We start from the raw sequence: 18,377 nt of genomic DNA, 5'->3' as shown, positions 1-18,377 counted from the left end.
AACAAAGAAACTTTCCCGTAATTCCACGTCCTTCGCTGTGAAGAATTATCTACAAAAGCTAGAGCAATTTCACCATTTCTTGCAGCCAAGTGCCTAAAAGAGACCATTGGAACTGGTTACAAAGTAACAAAGATGGCAAGTGGGGATTTGCTCCTAGAACTAAAAGACAAGGAACAGTACAACAGACTCGCACACCTCGTAGCCTTTGGTAGCATCCCTGTTTCTGTCAGCGCTCATCGAACTATGAACACAAAGACGTAGTATCAAATGAAAGCTTAATAGCATTGAATGAAGAACTCCTGGAAGGATGGAAGGACCAAGGCGTAATCTATGTGCAGCGCATCAAAATCAGACGGAATGACAATGAAATCCCAACAAAGCATTGAATACTCACTTTCAGTTTAACTACTTTACCCGAGGCTCTTGAAACCGGCTATGTAAAACTTCATGTTCGACCCTACATTCCGAAACCGCGACGTTGCTTCAAACGTCAGAGATTTGTTCACGCATCCCAGAGCTGCTGAGGGCAGCGTATGTGCTCAAAGTGCGGCACAGTCGGTCACTCTGCTGACGACTGCAATAATGATTAGGTACATTGTGCGAACTGCGACGGCAGTCGCCCTGCATACTCCAGAGCTTGTCCAGCCTGGAAGAAAGAAAAGGAAATAATTACTGTAAAATTTAAGAACATAACATTCCGTGAAGCACGACAAAGGGTCTCCTCGTTATTTTCACTGAAAACATCTTTCGCTGAAGTGGTGCAACAGGGGGCGGCACCACAACGGCTTTTGGTGGCAGCCAGGACCACGCCTAGCGTGTCGAGGCTAACGCCCCCCGCCCCTACGGTGGGAGCAGCCAACGCTGCCCTGCCATCTCCCAAAGTGTCCACACCAGTGGCCTCTTCAAGCTCCGGCAGCAGCCAGGGCACCGCAGAGGCCACAGGGGTCCTGTCGACCTCCGGCCCGGTGGGGACGAAGACTTCGTCGCTTGAGATGAAGTCTTCGCTCTCTGGAGCGGGTGTCCAGTGCCTCGCAAGAGGCTATGGACACCAGTCCAAGCCAAACGGCGCAGGTAGCGTCGAAGGAGCGGCGAGTTTCTCTTGACCGCTGCAAAAAAAAAAGACAAATTACAGGGCCTAACAAAGGCTCTGTAAAGTAATGTCATTCTCCTCCCTCTTGAGACACACAGCACAATTTGTTTATTTTCAACATGGACAATATCATACAGTGGAATGTTAGAGGACTATTAAGAAACCTAGATGACGTCCAAGAAATTCTCTGTAAGTTGAAACCTAAAGTGCTGTGTGTGCAAGAAACCCATCTAACTTCCAAGCACACCAACTTCCTCCGACAATACATGACTTTCCGGAAAGACCGCGAGGATGCTGTCGCATCATCTGGCGGTGTAGCCATCATTGCTGATAGAAAGAAGTGTAGCGTGTCAGCATCTGAAGCTCCAAACGGCCCTTGAGGCCGTGGCTGTTCGAGCCATACTTTTAAATAAACTCATTACCATCTGCTCTTTGTACATACCACCACATTATCAGCTTCACAGACGCGACTTAGAATCATTAATAGATGAGCTCCCAGAGCCCTATATGATTCTCGGTGATTTTAATGCACACAGTAGTTTGTGGGGTGATTCACGCTGTGATGCGCGAGGTCGCGTCATTGAACAGGTGCTTTTTTCCTCTGGAACATGTCTCTTGAACACGAAGGAGCCCACATATTTTAACCTGGCCAACAAGTCATACTCTGCCATAGATCTTAGCATTTTATCGCCGACGCTTTTACCGTATTTTAAATGGAATGGGCTTAACAACCCGTATGGGAGTGACCACTTCCCAATAATCCTAACTCCGCCGAAACAAGATCAACTTCCCCCGCAGGTCCCTCGGTGGAAGGTTGGCTCAGCCGATTGGGAACAATACCGAACTCTTACACACATGACCTGGTCTGAGATGTCCGGTATAACCATAGATGACGCTGTTGCATATTTTACAGCTTTTATACTTGATGCCGCATGTAAATGTATTACTCAAGCGAGCGGCATGGGTTCCAAACGGTGTGTTCGCTGGTGGAACGATGCATGTAGGCAAGCACGGAGGAACCAGAACAAAGCGTGGGCGATGCTTCGCGATTCTCCAACAGCAGAAAACCTGGAAAACTTTAAACATGTCAAATCCCAGGCGAGGAGAACGCGCCTGCAAGCAAGACGGGAGAGTTGGGCGAAGTATATATCAAGCATCAACTCGTACACAGGCGAGAGGAAAGTATGGAATAGAGTGAGAAAAGTCAATGGGCAACAAACATATTCCCTGCCTTTAGTAAATAGCCACGGAGAATGCCTGGAAGATCAAGCCAACTTTCTTGGTACACACTTTGAACACATATCCAGCTCCTCACACTACTCCGAAACATTCCTAAATTACAAAACACGAATAGAGAAGCAAAAGTTAGAAAGAAAATGTGCAAAAAGTGCGACGTACAACGAACCATTCTGCGTAACAGAACTGCAAGCAGCTCTGAACTGTTGTAATACATCCGCCCCAGGTTCAGACCGCGTAATATATGAGATAATAAAACAACTACCATCCGAAACAAAGAAAACCCTCCTTTCCCTTTACAACGTTATATGGTTTTCCGGCGAGATCCCCTCTGCTTGGAAGGAGGCTATAATAATTTTAATTCTGAAGCACGGAAAGGATCCTTCCTCTGCAACAAGTTACAGACCTATAGCACTAACAAGTTGTCTCTGCAAAGTATTCGAAAAAATGCTTAACTGTCGCCTACTACACTTCCTCGAGTCAAACAAATTGCTCGACCCATACCAGTGCGGGTTTCGGGAGGGTCGATCCACCAGTGACCATCCCATACGTATCGAGGCACGTATCCGTGAAGCTTTTGTCCATGAGCAGATTTTCTTATCAGTATTCCTTGATATGGAGAAAGCCTATGATACTACGTGGCGGTTCGGGATATTGAGAGACCTCTCACACTTAGGTATATGTGGTAATATGTTCAATGTTATAGAAAGTTATCTGTCTAATCGCACATTCCGCGTTCGAGTGGGCAATGTTCTGTCACGGAAATTTGTACAGGAAACTGGAATGCCGCAGGGCGGGGTGCTCAGCTGCACTCTCTTAATAGTAAAAATGAATTCTCTTCGTCTACACATACCACGTAACATCTTCTATTCAACATACGTTGACGACGTGCAGATAGGATTTCAATCAAGTTCTGCCGCAATCTGTCAGCGACAGGTCCAGCTTGGTCTTAAAGAGGTCTCCAAATGGGCTGATGAGAACGGGTTCAGATTGAACCCACAAAAAAGCACCTGTGTCGTTTTCTCTAGAAAAAGAGGCCTGCACCCTGATCTAGAAATTGTGTAAGCGTCTGCCTGCAAACAGGGAACATAAATCTTTAGGCATAATTTCAGACGCGAAATTAACCTTTATATACAGCACATAAAGTACCTTAAAAACAAATGCATGAAAACAATGAATATCTTAAAGGTGCTGTCACGCACAACCTGGGGCAGTGATAGAAAATGTCTCATGAACTTGTATAAAAGCCTCATACGCACACGACTACACTATGGAGCCATAGTTTACCAGTCGGCTACTCCAACTGCTCTGAAGATGGTCTATAGACCCTGTCCACCACTTAGGAATTCGCCTATCAACAGGCGCCTTTAGAAAAAGCCCAGTAGAAAGCCTTTACGTTGAATCGGATGAGTGGTCACTTCATCTGCAGAGAACGTATTTGTCTTTCATGTATTTTCTGATAGTGAACGCAAACAGTGAACACCCCGCGTATTCCACTATAAACGATTTTTTCAGTTCCCAACTTTTCCGCAACCGGCCCACAGTGGCACAACCTTTTTCACTGCGTGTTAGAGGCATAGCTGAAGAAACAAGAGTTCCACTGCTTGGATTATTTTATGTTTAGTTTATGTTTAGTAAACTTCTGCTTACGTTTTTTGTACCAAAAAGGTTTTTGTTATCGCGCTGTCATGTATAACGCCTCCTGGGTCCAGTCAAGCTGCTGACGGCAGCTTTTAGCCCGGGAGGACGTTTCTAGTCTGTACTAGAAGAAGAATAAAAACTTGAAACTTGAAACTTGATACCACCTTATGCCCCCTGCTATACGGCCCCCGCCCTGGCAGTGGCAACCTATGCACTGTGATACATCTTTCGTAGGTGTTACAAAGCGCGCGCCTGTCGCACATATCCGAATGTACTTCCTCGAATTACAGCACAAATACTCCTCTCCTGACTTTTTTACAGACGCATCGAAGTGTTATTCTGGCGTGCCTTAAGCAGCGGTCGCTCCATCTTTTTCGAATTCAGGTGTTCTGCACCCTAGCACAAGTATTTTCACAGCAGAGGCCTACGCGATATTGGCCGCCATTAAGCACAGTAAAGAATTTAATATCCCAAAGGCAGTTATATACACAGACTCTTTGAGCGTCGTAAACGCATTGAAAACTGTCAAAAAATATCAAAACCCTGTAATTGTATCTCTTTACTCAATATTATGCACTACCTATGCGTCCAAGCAGCATATCGTGGTATGCTGGGTGCCAGGGCACCGAGAGATTGAAAGCAACGTGTTGGCTGACCAGCTAGCCCCATCCGTCCACGCGAACGCTTCCAACTCTTCCACTACTGTCCCTGTAATGGACCTCAAGCCCTCCATACGGAAAACGCTCAGGGCTTACTGGCAGCGGTTATGGGATAAAGAAACAGAAAATAAACATGTTATCAAGCCATATCTTGGCAACTGGCCGCCATTATCAAAGAACCGCCGCATGGAAGTAACACTTTGCAGACTTAGGATAGGACACACATACAATACACACGCATACCTCTTGTCTGGTGGTGATCCACCCACGTGTGATAAATGTGGTGAGCCACTTACCGTGCTTCACATTCTGATGCAATGCACTGAACTAGACGCAAATAGGAAAAAGCATTTTCCATTACCACACCAGCAGCGAATTCCACTCCATCCTCAAATGATCATAGGTATAGAACCTCCCTTTAAATATCAATCTCTGTTTCAATTTTTAAAAGATGTACATAGTTTTCATGTTATATCCCCAGGAAAATCGTAGCACAGCCTCTTAACAGAGGTTTCTGCTGCGGTAGCGCTTTAAAAGAAAGCACCTGCCTCCCAGCCTTTGGGCTCAAAGGCCTTAAGGAGGCATATGTGCTATTTCCATATTTTTGCATTTCAGCCCCAGGATCACTTGTCATTCGTACAATACCCACAGACCACTCTACGTATCACTGTCATAATTTTGTACTATATATGTTTTACGCTTCAACGGTAGCGATTAATTTTAGGCTACTTTACAGCCATGTTACGCCCCATCATCGTAACTCGCCAATCAGCGCTTAACACAGCATTATCAGTCATGGCGCTCTTTGGCCATACCTGGCCTTTGCGCCATTAAACAACACACATCCCTCTATCCAAGATTGATTTGGCGGCGCTTTAGGAATGTGTGTGAGGAGGGGGGGGCGTGGGCGGGAGGGGGAGGGGAGGCTGGATGCGTGCCTGACTACGAGCCTGAAACATGACGGTAAAGCTTAAAGCTTACAGTGGAAACATCCGTATTCACCACCCCCAAAGAAAGCAAAGGCCGTCATTTCCGCCGGAAAGGTGTTGACTTTTTTTCTTCGATCGTCAGGGGCCATTACTGATCCAACTGGCTAAACCTGGAGAGACTATCAACCGTTTCCGATATTTTAAAACGCCGTATCGGCTGCGTGTCGCAATCAAGAACAAACGACGTGGAAAATTAACGAATTGTGTCATCTTGCTCCATGACAATGCCCGTCCCCACGTCGTTTATGTTGTTAACACAAAACTGGCAAAGTTCAAGTGGAAAACGCTGCAGCATCCGCCATACAGCCCAGACCTGTCGCCTTGTGACTTCCACATTTTGGGGCAATTGAAGAAAGAAACAGCTCAAGGGAATCAGATTCGTGTCGGACGATAGCGTGAAAGAGGCAGTTAGACTTTTTGAAACAGTAACCCGAGGAGTTTTATGAGACGGGAATTGCGCGACTCGTTAGTCAGTGGGACAAATGTCTAAATGCTCCTGGAGACTACTTTAAAATAAAGTACCCCGTATATCATATATTCGCATTGGCTCACTTTCATTTGACTCACCCTCGTATATTTTGCAGAACTCCTGCTTTCTATATGTGCTCTCTGTTGCGACTATAACTTCAGTGCAATTACTCACAATACACGAACGGTGACAGCTGCTCCTGCACAGCTGACAGCTGCTCTTGGAACAAAGGACAGCGTCATTGAGATTTTTCGCTGGCCGTTGCATATGTACAAAAATGTAAACAGGGTTCTTGAATGACAAAGTTTCATTAAAATATTTGTCCTCAACTTGTTCATTTCATGGCCTTTACATTTTTCATATCAGAGGCATGCATTGCTTTGCTGGTTTCGAACTGATATAGTTCTAAAATTCGTGGGATATTTTCTTTACTTATTAAATAGACAAAAAAATATAGAAGCATTAATATCAGTTATTTCGGGCACAATATTTGGGACATATTCTTTTATGAAAATTACATATTTTACTTGTCTTCAAGCGTTCAAGAATTCGTTGGCAGCATCTTTGGCAATGGTAATGCAGTTATTATTCATGTATTTGATCCCCCGACAAATTCTATAAGGAGGAGGACGAACTGCAACCTGAGACCTCCCGCCCGAACGAAACTTCTGGCTACGCCACTGCATGGGGCGAGAATTGAGGGCATTACTCGGACTAAATCTAAAGAAAGCCTTCCACAGGGTCGAGCACGCGGCCATCCTCGACAGAATCGCGCTACTCGGCCCTGGGCGAACGACCGTATAAATATATAAGAAATTTTCTTACGGGAAGAACAGCCATAATCAGACTGGACGAGCAGGAGAGCATCCAGGTTGACATGGGAAGCGCGGGCACACCGCAAGGGTCGTCGTGTCACCGATGCTCTTCAACCTTGTCATGATCGCACTATCCGAAAAACTGGAGCGAATAGAAGGCATTAATCACACACTTTATGCAGACGACGTTACGGTTTGGACCACGAAAGACGCAAGCGAGGGCGACATGGTGAACTACCAGAACAGGGCGACATGGTGAACCGTCAACACCCCCTCGGCGCCGCTATGACTTAACGCGGTTGGTGGACCATGCATTGTTAGTGGATTCACCGTGACCGCCACGGCTTGCTAGAAGCGGTGGAACTCCTGGGAGAAGATGCCTGGCGTCTCATGCCATCATGCCGTCTCATGGGGCTTAGAAGTCATGGACAGACGCGGCGGCCATTGTCTTCAGGGTCAACACTGGGATGAAGAGGCGCCTGCTCGGGGCAGGACCCGTGTCTGCGAGAACCCTCTCACCTCCGTGTGGTCAGTGAAACCTGTGTGGAAGTGAGTGCGTAAACCCCTCTCCCTCAAAGGCGGGTCGGCTACGATGACTTTGAACGCTCCGTTTGGTCGAACGGCCGTTTTTCCCTTATCTAGGGATCTGGGGAGGACAGAGTGTATTTAAGGAGCCGTTGGTGGCTCCTCAGTGCGCATTCCTCTTTCAGTCATGTTAGACTTATGAACTATAACGTTCTCATGTAAATACTGTTAATAAATCCCATATTCCTCGTTCTCGATGAGAACAAGTCTCTCCCTTCAAAAACGTCCTCAGCGTGTATAAGTTGGACGACAGATGCGCCAGCTACTATCTATTTCATGCCCGACCCCAACCATTACACTACTCTACCACCCATGGAGGCTAGGCGAACCGTCCAGAGACGTAACTGAACTACACAAAAGGGAAATCAGAACAACCACAAGAAAAGGTACGGGAATACCCATGGTCCAGAAAATCAGTCCTTGGTCTCAGGATGGAAGCCAGGGCAATAAACGCGCAAACCATAACGCGCCTGGAAAAGAAAGTCACGGTGACCGTTCGGCTAATACAGAGTCTCCAGCAGCAGAAGGGGCATTAAAAGAAAGAAACGTCGTACGGCTAGTACATGCTTTCGCTATCAGCCACGTCGCGTGCGTGGCGGCATTCGTCCACTGGAACAAGGCTGAGAAAGACAAGATCGACACCCTCATTAGAAATAGCATACAGAGCGACAGTGGATCTCCCGCAGTGTACAAGAAACGAAAGGCTACTATAACTCGGAGTACATAACACACTGGACGAAATCGCTGAAGCACAGAGGAAAGCGCAACTCGAAAGGCTGTCCGGAACCAAGGCGGGCAGAGAAATCGTGGAAAATATCGGCATAAACTCCTACGGAATGAAGGGCCCCAAGACGCAGATTCACCCGAACGTCCGAGCCGCAATAAACACGCAAAACATCCCGAAGAAGAACTTCACTTTGGCCTAGTTGGTATTTACTGTATATCATATTGACCGCAAATAAGACGGGGACAGAGGGAGAGAACACATAAACAGCACGGGCGGTAACTTTCAACTGTTTTATTCACAGCAGCCCGTGGGCATATATAGGCAAAAAGAACATGCGCAGATCGCAGCAAACAAGAATACACATCAGCTTAGCGTGGCAACCAATTATCAAAAAAATCTATTTCCGATTGAAACAACCTAATGGAGGTATCGCTGGAAACCACCTAATGGAGAATCCCCCTGGCGTGTGGCAAGTCCTACATAGGGCAGACTGGACGGTGCCTAAATGATCGAGCCAGGGAACATGAACAAAAGTTAACGAAAGATGGATTGGCGCACGTACCTGCGCACTGCAATGCCTGTCGCTGTGCACCTCTTTTTGAGGAGATAAAGATTCTGGGGAGAAGCCATGACCAGACTGCACGTGAACTGATGGAGGCTTATCACATAAAAAAGAAAGGCCAAGACTGTGTTAGCGATACCTCCATTAGGTTGTTTCAATCGGAAATAGATTTTTTTGATAATTGGTTGCCACGCTAAGCTGATGTGTATTCTTGTTTGCTGCGATCTGCGCATGTTCTTTTTGCCTATATATGCCCACGGGCTGCTGTGAATAAAACAGTTGAAAGTTACCGCCCGTGCTGTTTATGTGTTCTCTCCCTCTGTCCCCGTCTTATTTGCGGTCAATATGATATCCCGAAGAACTTGCACTCTGTTCGCAATCTCGAGAGAAGAAAATGCTGCACGAAAGCGATTCTCAAAAACCACTGCGCGCGGGAAGGGGTGCTCTTCGTAGACGCCGCCCGGTACCCCCGAAACCGTGACGACGATGGTTATGTCGGGGGTGACGAGGGTACCTCCTTCTTCGCAATGGCGGTCGTAGACACAAAAAGAAAGACCGTGAAGGCGCGCTCCGTAAGTACCAGATCGTCGGAGGGCTGGGTCTCCACCGAAGCGGCCAAAATCCTGAACTGCAGAGCAGAGGACTTCAAGAACGGCAAAATCACACCCAAATACCACAAATGGATCCCGGCACGTATGGGGGAAGTAACCACAGAAGACCCGAGCACCCCTCCCAACCTCAACGAGAAGGCTCGCCGCGCCGCGCGAGAACTAACCTACCGCGGCTCGGGCAGTGACGGCCCAACACCCCGCGCCCCCCGCTGGAGGGGGGGGGGGGGGGGTGGAGGACTGCGGCGGAAGCGATGGAGAACACGGAGGAGGCGACGACGACGAAGTAGTGATACAAGACGAAAGGGACAGACGGGTCACGTACCACGACATACTGACGAAACAAATAGAAGCATATCCCACAACCGCACAGACAACTCGACATGTCTCAAGAAACAGATAGGAGAAGGCGAGCTGCAAGCTCCGCCAGCACGAACACGCAGATATGGCACACATCTTATGGAAATGCACAGAGATCAGATAGAGCACAACATAAAACCGTACTTTCTCGAGGAGCGATGGCTAAGCGCTCTGACTAGCTCGGATCTAGACGACCACCTATGGGCAATACAGCGGGCCCTGGCAGCGGTGTAACGGCTATGCCTTACCGCACATAATGCCGGATGACCTGAGCCCGGGCTGGCAACCTCGCAGGTGCTTTTTTCAATTGAAGCATCCGTACACTTACCAGGGGAGGAAGAAGTGCCAGCGCTGCGGACGCACTTCGCGACGGCTCTGCCTTTACGAATGTTTTCCGCAGGATTATCGAGTCAAATACCTGAAAACCGACCACGATCGGATAGAGCAAATAGACCCGAACCCAGGGACACCGAGACCCGGGGTGAGCGACCTTTTTCGAAGATTTTTCGAAGGGAGAAACACAGCTAAGCTTAACGCCGACTAGGCCTATAACGGACACCTACCGGCCCCCGGCAGGGCGGTAAACGGTGTCGCAGTGTAAACCAGAGGATCGAAAGCACTTCCAAAATGGAGGTAGACGAGGCAGAAGTGTGTGGAACCCTGAATACCAACGCCAGAGAAGAAAGGAATGATCCCGCGAGCCGAGCCGAGGTCGGCTTCGCGGATGGATGGACCGAAGTTACACACAAAAGAAAGGGCCGCACGAACGCTACCCAAGAGGCAGACAAGCAAGGCACCCGCTGGAGAAGTCCGACGCGCAAAGGCGGGAAGAGCATAGTGAACAAGATTTTAGGAGCAATCAAGATGCCCAGGCTACCTAGAGACGACATCAAGATAATCGTCAAACCGAGAGACGGGCTGAGCATCAGAAACACGTGCAGCGCCAGCCTAACGAGGCGACACGCAATGAAGCAGGAGTGAGCAGCGATGAAATCATCACGATCTGCCCCAACCACACGCAAAACATCCTAGTGATAAGCACACCGGACGAGACGACGGCGACGAAAGTCGACAAAATCAAGGAATTAACAATCAATGGGAGGAAGCACACGACCAACGCGTACGTCTCGGCACCAGAAGAGATGGCCAAGGGGATAATCTGTAACAGTCCCCTGGACAAACAGTCCCCGTTTGAGAACAAGACCAGCTCGTGCACGTGCTGGAGACCGTGAGGAACCCTTCCCTGGCGTACGCCAAGAGACTGGGCAGTACGACCACCGTGGTACTACTGTACGAGGTCAACAGGGTCCCCGCGTGGGCGCACTTCAACAGCATCATGATGAGAGTATCCCTCTATCGGAAACAAATAGGCTTTTGCAAAGAGTGCGGCAGGCTTGGGTATAGACCCGATGTGTGCCCCAGACCGGACGACAAGCTGTGCCCGGCGTGCGGTAGCAAAACCCCGGCCAAAGACCACGAATGCACACCTAAATGCAAGCTCTGCGGAGAGGCTCACCCCACGGCGGACCGGACTTGCAGGGCTAAATACAAGACGCCGTACATGGTCAAACTAAGAAGATGGACAGCGAGAAGAAACGAAGAAGAACTCCTGCGGGTAGCCGGCTCACAAAACCCCGACGGTGTGGAAAGCAACCACACACAACCATCTCCCGCACCCAGATCCAAGCCCAGCTCCAGGTTCAGATCCAAATCCATGTCCAGGCTGAGAGCGCAGGGACGACCGATCTCAAGGTTCAGGTCCAGGGACAGATCCAGGTCCAGGCCGGGAGCACGGGGACGACCGACCTTGAGGTCCAGGTCCAGGAACAGGGACAGGACCGGGAGTGGGTCCATATCCGCCTCGAGGGAAAGGAAGCCCGAAACGAAGGGGAAGAAGCAAGAACAGACGACACCAGCAAAGGTGAGCTGGTCAGACGTAGTAGGCAATCGCGAATCGGGAAGGTCCGGCGATACCAGTAACGATAGGGGCAAGTGCGAACACATAGAGGAACGCGTGAATGAATATCGAACGGAATACCAGCTACTCAGACAGGAGCTAGAAAAGGCAAAAAAAAACAAAACAGTGAATCAGCCAAAAAAAAATTGACGAACGACAGAAAACACTTAATGAAATATTTACCAAAATGCAGACACAATCGTCGCCCCCGTCAGCCGCCTTCGCCTCCGTCTCCACCACATCCACCGAAGCCATGGAGGAGAAAGTGGATATGTTAGCAGATGTAGCACACCCACAGGGCGCCAAGCGTAAAATCCCGGAGACCAAGACCAACGAACAGGTCGCTTCGGTACAGGAGGTCAAGAGACCCCGTCCTAGCACACACACACAAAAAAATCTGACGCCCTTGAGGACATGCTCAACAAGATCTCGGACAAAATGGAGAAAATGTTCGAGATGCTGGCGGCGCGCATTAGTGACAGCGAGGCCGAGAGGAAAGCGCAGGCCCTAAGTACGACAGGCGGCTCGCAGCGCTGGAGAAGATCTCGTAAAGATGGCGGGCACCAAAAAGGGGTGACTCGTCATCTGGCAGTGGAACTGCTGCAACTTCTCGAACAAAAAAGCAACAATGACACAACACATTAAAATGACCACAAGAAGAGAAAAGCCCGACGTAATCATTCTCCAGGAAACATTCGACCACGGCAAAATTGCCGGGTACGCCACCCACAAACAACGCACAAAAGGGACGGGGAGAGACATAGTCGTGACCACATTAGTCAAAAAAGGACTGGTCGTGATCCCGCGAATTATGAGAAAAATTACGGACATTAGCCACATCCTCATAGAAGTCGTGCCACGCACAAAGGAAGGAGAGCAGCACTTAATTTCGTCCTGAACATCTACAGCAGCCCGTCCGAAAAGGGCCTAACACACAATTTCGGAGATTTAATTAACGAAACGATGTCCATCGCGGGCGACAACAGGCTCGTCATCGGAGGTGACTTCAACGCTCCACACACGCAGTGGGGATATGGACACTCGTCCAAAAAGGGAAAAGATCTGGCCGACCTCACAGAAAAGGCCGGCCTAACGCTTCTCAACGAGCCGGCCTCACACACCAGAGTGGGTGCGGGCCTCTATAGGGACACCACACCAGACCTAACGCTATGCAGGAGAGCCGGGAGAATCACCTGGGAGAACACCTTCGAAGACCTGGGGAGCGATCACAGGATACTCAGTATAGCCCTAGGAGAGGCGCGCGTCACGAAAGGAATAAAACCTAAGTTCCGGCTAGTAGACTGGGACAAATTCCACAAAATCAGAGACGAAAAAGAACATGGACCTACAAGCAACATAGAAGAATGGAACGGGGAGCTGCTACGAGACGTAGAAAAGGCCACGACCGAGATGGAGTGGAACGACTGGGGGGCTCGACGTGAACACGAAGACGACGACAATGGTGGTGGTCCCTCTCCGCAGATGGAGAGCAGGCTCGCGCACCTCGTACACGCCAAAAAATCCATCCAAAAACCTCTGCAAGGGCAAAAACTCAATAGAAATCTAAGGCGCAAAATCGCGGAACTAAACAAGAACATCACAACACACTGCGCCCAGTTATGCAATCAAGATTGGGACGAGGTATGCGACGCCATGGACGGCAACATCAAGAGGGGCAAGACGTGGAAGAAAAGAATAATTATGGGTTTTTACGTGCCAAAACCACTTTCTGATTATGAGGCACGCCGAAGTGGAGGACTCCGGAAATTTCGACCACCTGGGGTTCTTTAACGTGCACCTAAATCTAAGTACACGGGTGTTGTCGCATTTTGCCCCCATCGAAATGCGAAAGCAGTGTATGACTAACTTCCGTAGTTTTTTTTTCGGCGTCCGTTAACAAAAAAAATCATCATGTGGACCGATCCGGGTGATAGTGCGAAAAGGGTCCAAGATCAATGGCACATACCCCTCTGGACTCGGGAACCTATAACGCGCCCTTCGGAATCTTCGAGATGGGCCCACGTATGGGGAGCGCTTAACGCCTGCTTCACCTCCGCCGCGGGTGGGCCCGGTGTTGCACTATCTTCGGGAGCGGCCCACGCATGGGGAGTGCTTAACAGCTGCTTCACCTTTGCCGCGGGTCGGCCCGATGTTGCACTATTTTGAGGCCGACCCCCAGCGGATGTGAAACACTTTGCTTTTCGTTTGAGAGGTTTGACTGTCAGCTTTCGCTGCCATTCCATCTTCACAGAGTAGATTAGTTGTCAATTTTTTCACTCCTTCTGGATGGCGGTAGTTATCGGCATCTTCTGGGGTGTGGAGGCCAGTTTTCTCATCGATTCGGTGCCCGCGCGATTAACTAAAGATCAATTCAGTTGTCACCATCTATTGCAGCCGGCAGGGCGTAGTTTATTGTTTTAATTATAGTATTTTATTTATAATGCCCAACGCAATTTTTATTTCACTCCATTCAACGATCACGCGTAACGCTGTTGCTTCGTTAGTTCAACCTTCTTTGTTTAGACTGATCCAGGGGCCAAGAAAGGGATTCGGTTCATAGTCAGCTGGTCTGTATGCTTGTGGAACGAGTTGTGGCCGGAGAAAACGACAATAGCGTTTACCTTTTACTTTTGCTTCATTATTTCCTCGAGTGACGGCTCGCCGTGACGCTGGCAGATACTCGGAAGCATATACCCGCAATTGGTTAGATAAGGTGGAAAATAAAATATTGCGAAACAGCTTCCAACTTCAGACATTGCAATAACCGTTCAAACCATGAGCAATGTGATTGCCACCCGTTACCTCGTCTGGTTTTTCCCTAATTGTACAGCACTTTTCGAGCGAAATTGGCGACTGGAAACAAGGGTCGCAAGGAGATGAGAAATTAGGCGATATACCAAGGGAGAGAGCCAAGGTGACAGCCAAACAGGGAGGAAAATCGAAAACTGTTTGTAAAAATATTTATTAATCAACATCTTTTTATTTAAAAAGGAAGTAGAGAAAACGCCGCCTGATGTGGAAAATAATTCTTTGTGTTTTGAATGACGCTTCTACAGTTATCAATCGAGCCGCCTGACGTAGCCTTCCCTGAAGCCTTCCCTGTTGGGCTAATGGGAGCGTTTTTCTAACCTTCCGTGGTGGGCGCAGTACGTCTAGAACCGAAGCGTTCTGCTCTCTACGCGGTTTTACGGACACGTGACCATGCATCGTTACATAACTTCCCAAATAACAACACGAGTCGGTTTTGGCACTTGGTAGAGCAGTAAACGAGGGATCCAAAAGAACTGTGATTGTTGCAAAAATATTCATTTCTCTGTAATTCTTCCAGAGCTAATTCAAAAAACGCTACTAGAAATCTTTATTTTGCACTTTCGCTTGTTAACTTGTTCTTGGCAAGGTTCTTCCTGCCCATTTTTCATGCGCGAGTTCATTGATGTGGTTTGCTGTTTGCCAAGTAAAGAAGAGGTCACAGGCGTACCTGTGAGATACACGTTATTTCAATTTTCTTTTGTGGGTTTACTGGTATTTATGGCGAATGGTGGGATTATTCACATTTGTACTAGTAAAGCTACCCTCCCCCCTCATTTGCATAGAAAAGCTACCCCCCCCCCCCCCTGAAAAAAAATCCTGCGTACGTGCCCGCTCTTCAACCTCGTCATGATCGGACTATCGGAAAAACTGGAGCGAATAGAAGGCATTATTCACACCGTTTATGCAGCCGACATTACGATTTCGACCACGAAGGACGCAAGCGAGGGCGATATGGAGAACAGACTTCAAGTGGCGGTGGAGGCAATGGAAAATCATCTGGAGGGCATCGGACTAGAATGCTCGCCGGAGAAATCGGAACTGCTGTTCTACTGCCCCAGGAGGCTCGGCAGAGAAGTAGCGGAACTACACAAAAGGGGAATCAGATTAACCACAACAAAAGGCACGGAGATACCCATGGTCCACAAGATTAGAGTCCTAGGTATCTAGATCGAAGCCAGGGCAACAAACACGGAAACTATAACACGCCTGGAAAAGAAAGTAACGGCGACCATTCGGCTCATACAGAGTCTCCAACAACAGGAGGGGCATTAAAGAAAGAAATGTCGTACGGCTCGTTCAGGCCTTCGCGATCAGCCACGTCGCGTACGTGGCGGCGTTCGTCCACTGGAAGAAGGCTGAGAAAGACAAGATCGACGCGCTCATTAGAAAAGCATATAGAACAGCACTGGGTCTTCCCCAATACATAAGAAACGAAAAGTTACTACAGCTCGGGGTACATAACACTCTGGAGGAAATCGCGGAAGCACAGAGGATAGCGCAACTCGAGACTCTCCGGAACCAAGGCGGGCAGAGAAATCATGGAAAATATCGGCATAAACTACTACGGAATGAACGGCCCCAAGACGCAGATCCATCCAGACGTCCGAGCCGCAATAAACACGGAAAATATCTCGAAGAACATGCACCCCGTGCGCAATGTCGAGAGAAGAAAATGCCGCACAAAACGATTCTCAAAAACCACGGCGCGCGGGAGGGGGTGCTCTTCGTAGACGCCGCGCGGTACCCCCGAAACCGGGACGGCAATGGTGGTGTCGGCGCTGACAAAAGTAGCTCCCTTTTCGCAATGGCGGTCGTATGCACGAAAGGAAAGACCGTGACTGCGGGCTCCGTAAGGACCAGATCGTCGGAGGCAGCGGAAGAAACGGCAATCGCATTGGCTGTAATCAACGGTCGGTAATAATCAGCGACTTCAAGACGGCTATTAGGAACTTCACAAAGGGCTGGGTCTCCACTAAGGCGGCCAAAATCCTGAACCACAGAGCAGAAGTCTTTAAGAACGGCAAAATTACACCCAAGTACCTCAAATGGATCCTGGCACATATGGAAGAAGTAACCATGAATGCCCCTCCCAACCTCAACAAGAAGGCGCACCGAGCCGCGCGAAAACTGACAGTGACGGCGCAACACGCCGCAACCCCGGGGAAGGACTGCGGCGGAGGCGATGGAGAAGACGGAGGAGGCGACGACGACGAAGAAGCGATAAAAGACGACAGGGACAGACTGGTCTCGTACCACGACATACTGAAACACTACACGAAACAAAGAGAAGCATACCCACAACCCAAACAACTCGACAGGTATCAAGAAACAGATTGGAGAAGGTTGCAAACCAGAACGTTCCGAAACCCAGTACACTTAAACAGAATAAATTCAACGCAATACCCAGACGCGAGCTGCAAGCTGTGCAAGCACGAACAAGCAGACATGGCACACATGGAAGAGCACACTATCACTATATGTAGAGGACAAGATAGAACCGGACCTTCTCGAGGAGCGATGGCTAAGCGCTCTGACTAGCTCGGAACTACACGACCAATTACGGGCTATCCAGCGGGCCCGGGCAGAGGTGAAAAGGCGGTGCCTCACCGCACATAATGCCCGGGTGGCCTGAGCCCGGGCTGGCAACCTCGCAGGTCATTTTCCCAGCAAAGCATATTTAGCGCCAGCAAACAAGGACGTAAGGGAGACGACAACATAATGCGCTAACTTCAACCTGTGTTGTCGTCTCCCTTACGTCCTTGTTTGCTGGCGCTAAATATGCTTTCAATTTACCAACACGCCCAACAAATGGCAATGCTACAATTCATTTTCCCATTAAAGTTTTTCCCGTCCGTCCGTACACTTACCAGCCGGACACCGTTTGAAATTCCCTCCAAAACTAATGCACCAATCGCATTTTGCCTCAGTTTTCTCGTCTCTACAGCGGTTTTCCGTTAAGATTTTGGCAACACTGTTGATACCGCAGTGACGCTTGTGACGAATGTGTCTGCGGTTGCTCGTTCACTTACTCGTTCACTTTTGCCTTGCGTGGCTATCTTGTTTGCAGAGTTGCGAGTGCAGAGTTGCGAGTGAAAGCAGCTGCTGAAATGTGAAATCGCCGTTACCGCTATCATGTGAGCCTCTTTCACATTTGTTACTCCCGTTCGGATGCAGGCATTTAAGCCTAAGTTATATTTTTCGGGAGCGCATCTACGTATCTCATTCATAACACCCGTTTTTCTTTTGGAAAGTAATGCGTAATAATGATCGGTCACAAGTTTAACTGGACACGACCAGTTCAAAACAAACCGTTAGTATTTCTTTTACACCAAGGTTTCCCGACCGACATCGTTCGTGCTCCTGGCTTGCAGATATTGCAGAATGGTGACTGCAGATATGTCGGTAGTTTGTATGTGACGGTAGATTGGTTCGTGAAGATGGGTCCGTGTCCAAGGGCGTGTGCCATCTGTGGCACTTCACGCCGCTGCTGGTGGTTTTGGTCTGCATCCAAAGGAATAAGCACAAGCGTCTCGGCGTTATTACGGTGCTTTCTCCGCGCGCGCTGGATGTTTCTTGCAGATCCTTGCGGATGTCCGAGAAGCTCGCATTACTAGCATTGGCTGTTGCTTTGAATAACGTGCGACAGCGTCGGTGCGCGTCACGTTCGCTGAACACAACCAGATTGTAGATACTGGTCTCGCACAGTCATAGACCTTCCGAAAAACTCCAGTTGTGTGTGCTCCGTGCCTGCAATCCTACCGTGCCATCGTAAACTGTGCTTGCCTTCTTGAGATGTACCGAACAGAATGAGACGGCAATTGGCCGGTCGTGTCATTCTGTTCTTTATTCTTTTCTAGGCGACTTGCGT

General features: G+C 48.9%; 1 protein-coding gene across 3 annotated transcripts in view; it reads left to right on the top strand.

Moving 5' to 3' along the window:
• Window positions 1-18,377, top strand: part of sfl (N-deacetylase and N-sulfotransferase sfl) — a 126,705-nt gene that overhangs the window by 19,343 nt on the left and 88,985 nt on the right. For 2 of the 3 annotated variants that reach the window (XM_065439417.1, XM_065439415.1), the window contains exon 1: window positions 17,491-17,643. The exons of the other annotated variant lie outside the window; for it this stretch is intronic. The gene's annotated coding sequence lies outside the window, so the exon portion shown is untranslated. Of the gene's footprint in view, window positions 1-17,490; window positions 17,644-18,377 lie in introns of those variants that run through there. 3 annotated transcript variants of the gene reach the window in all.

Source organism: Dermacentor albipictus, chromosome 1 (assembly GCF_038994185.2).
Source record: "Dermacentor albipictus isolate Rhodes 1998 colony chromosome 1, USDA_Dalb.pri_finalv2, whole genome shotgun sequence".
NCBI classification, from domain to species: Eukaryota; Metazoa; Arthropoda; class Arachnida; order Ixodida; family Ixodidae; genus Dermacentor; species Dermacentor albipictus.
The sequence above is the reverse complement of the archived record's forward strand: the minus strand, read 5'-3'. Positions and strand labels throughout refer to the sequence as shown.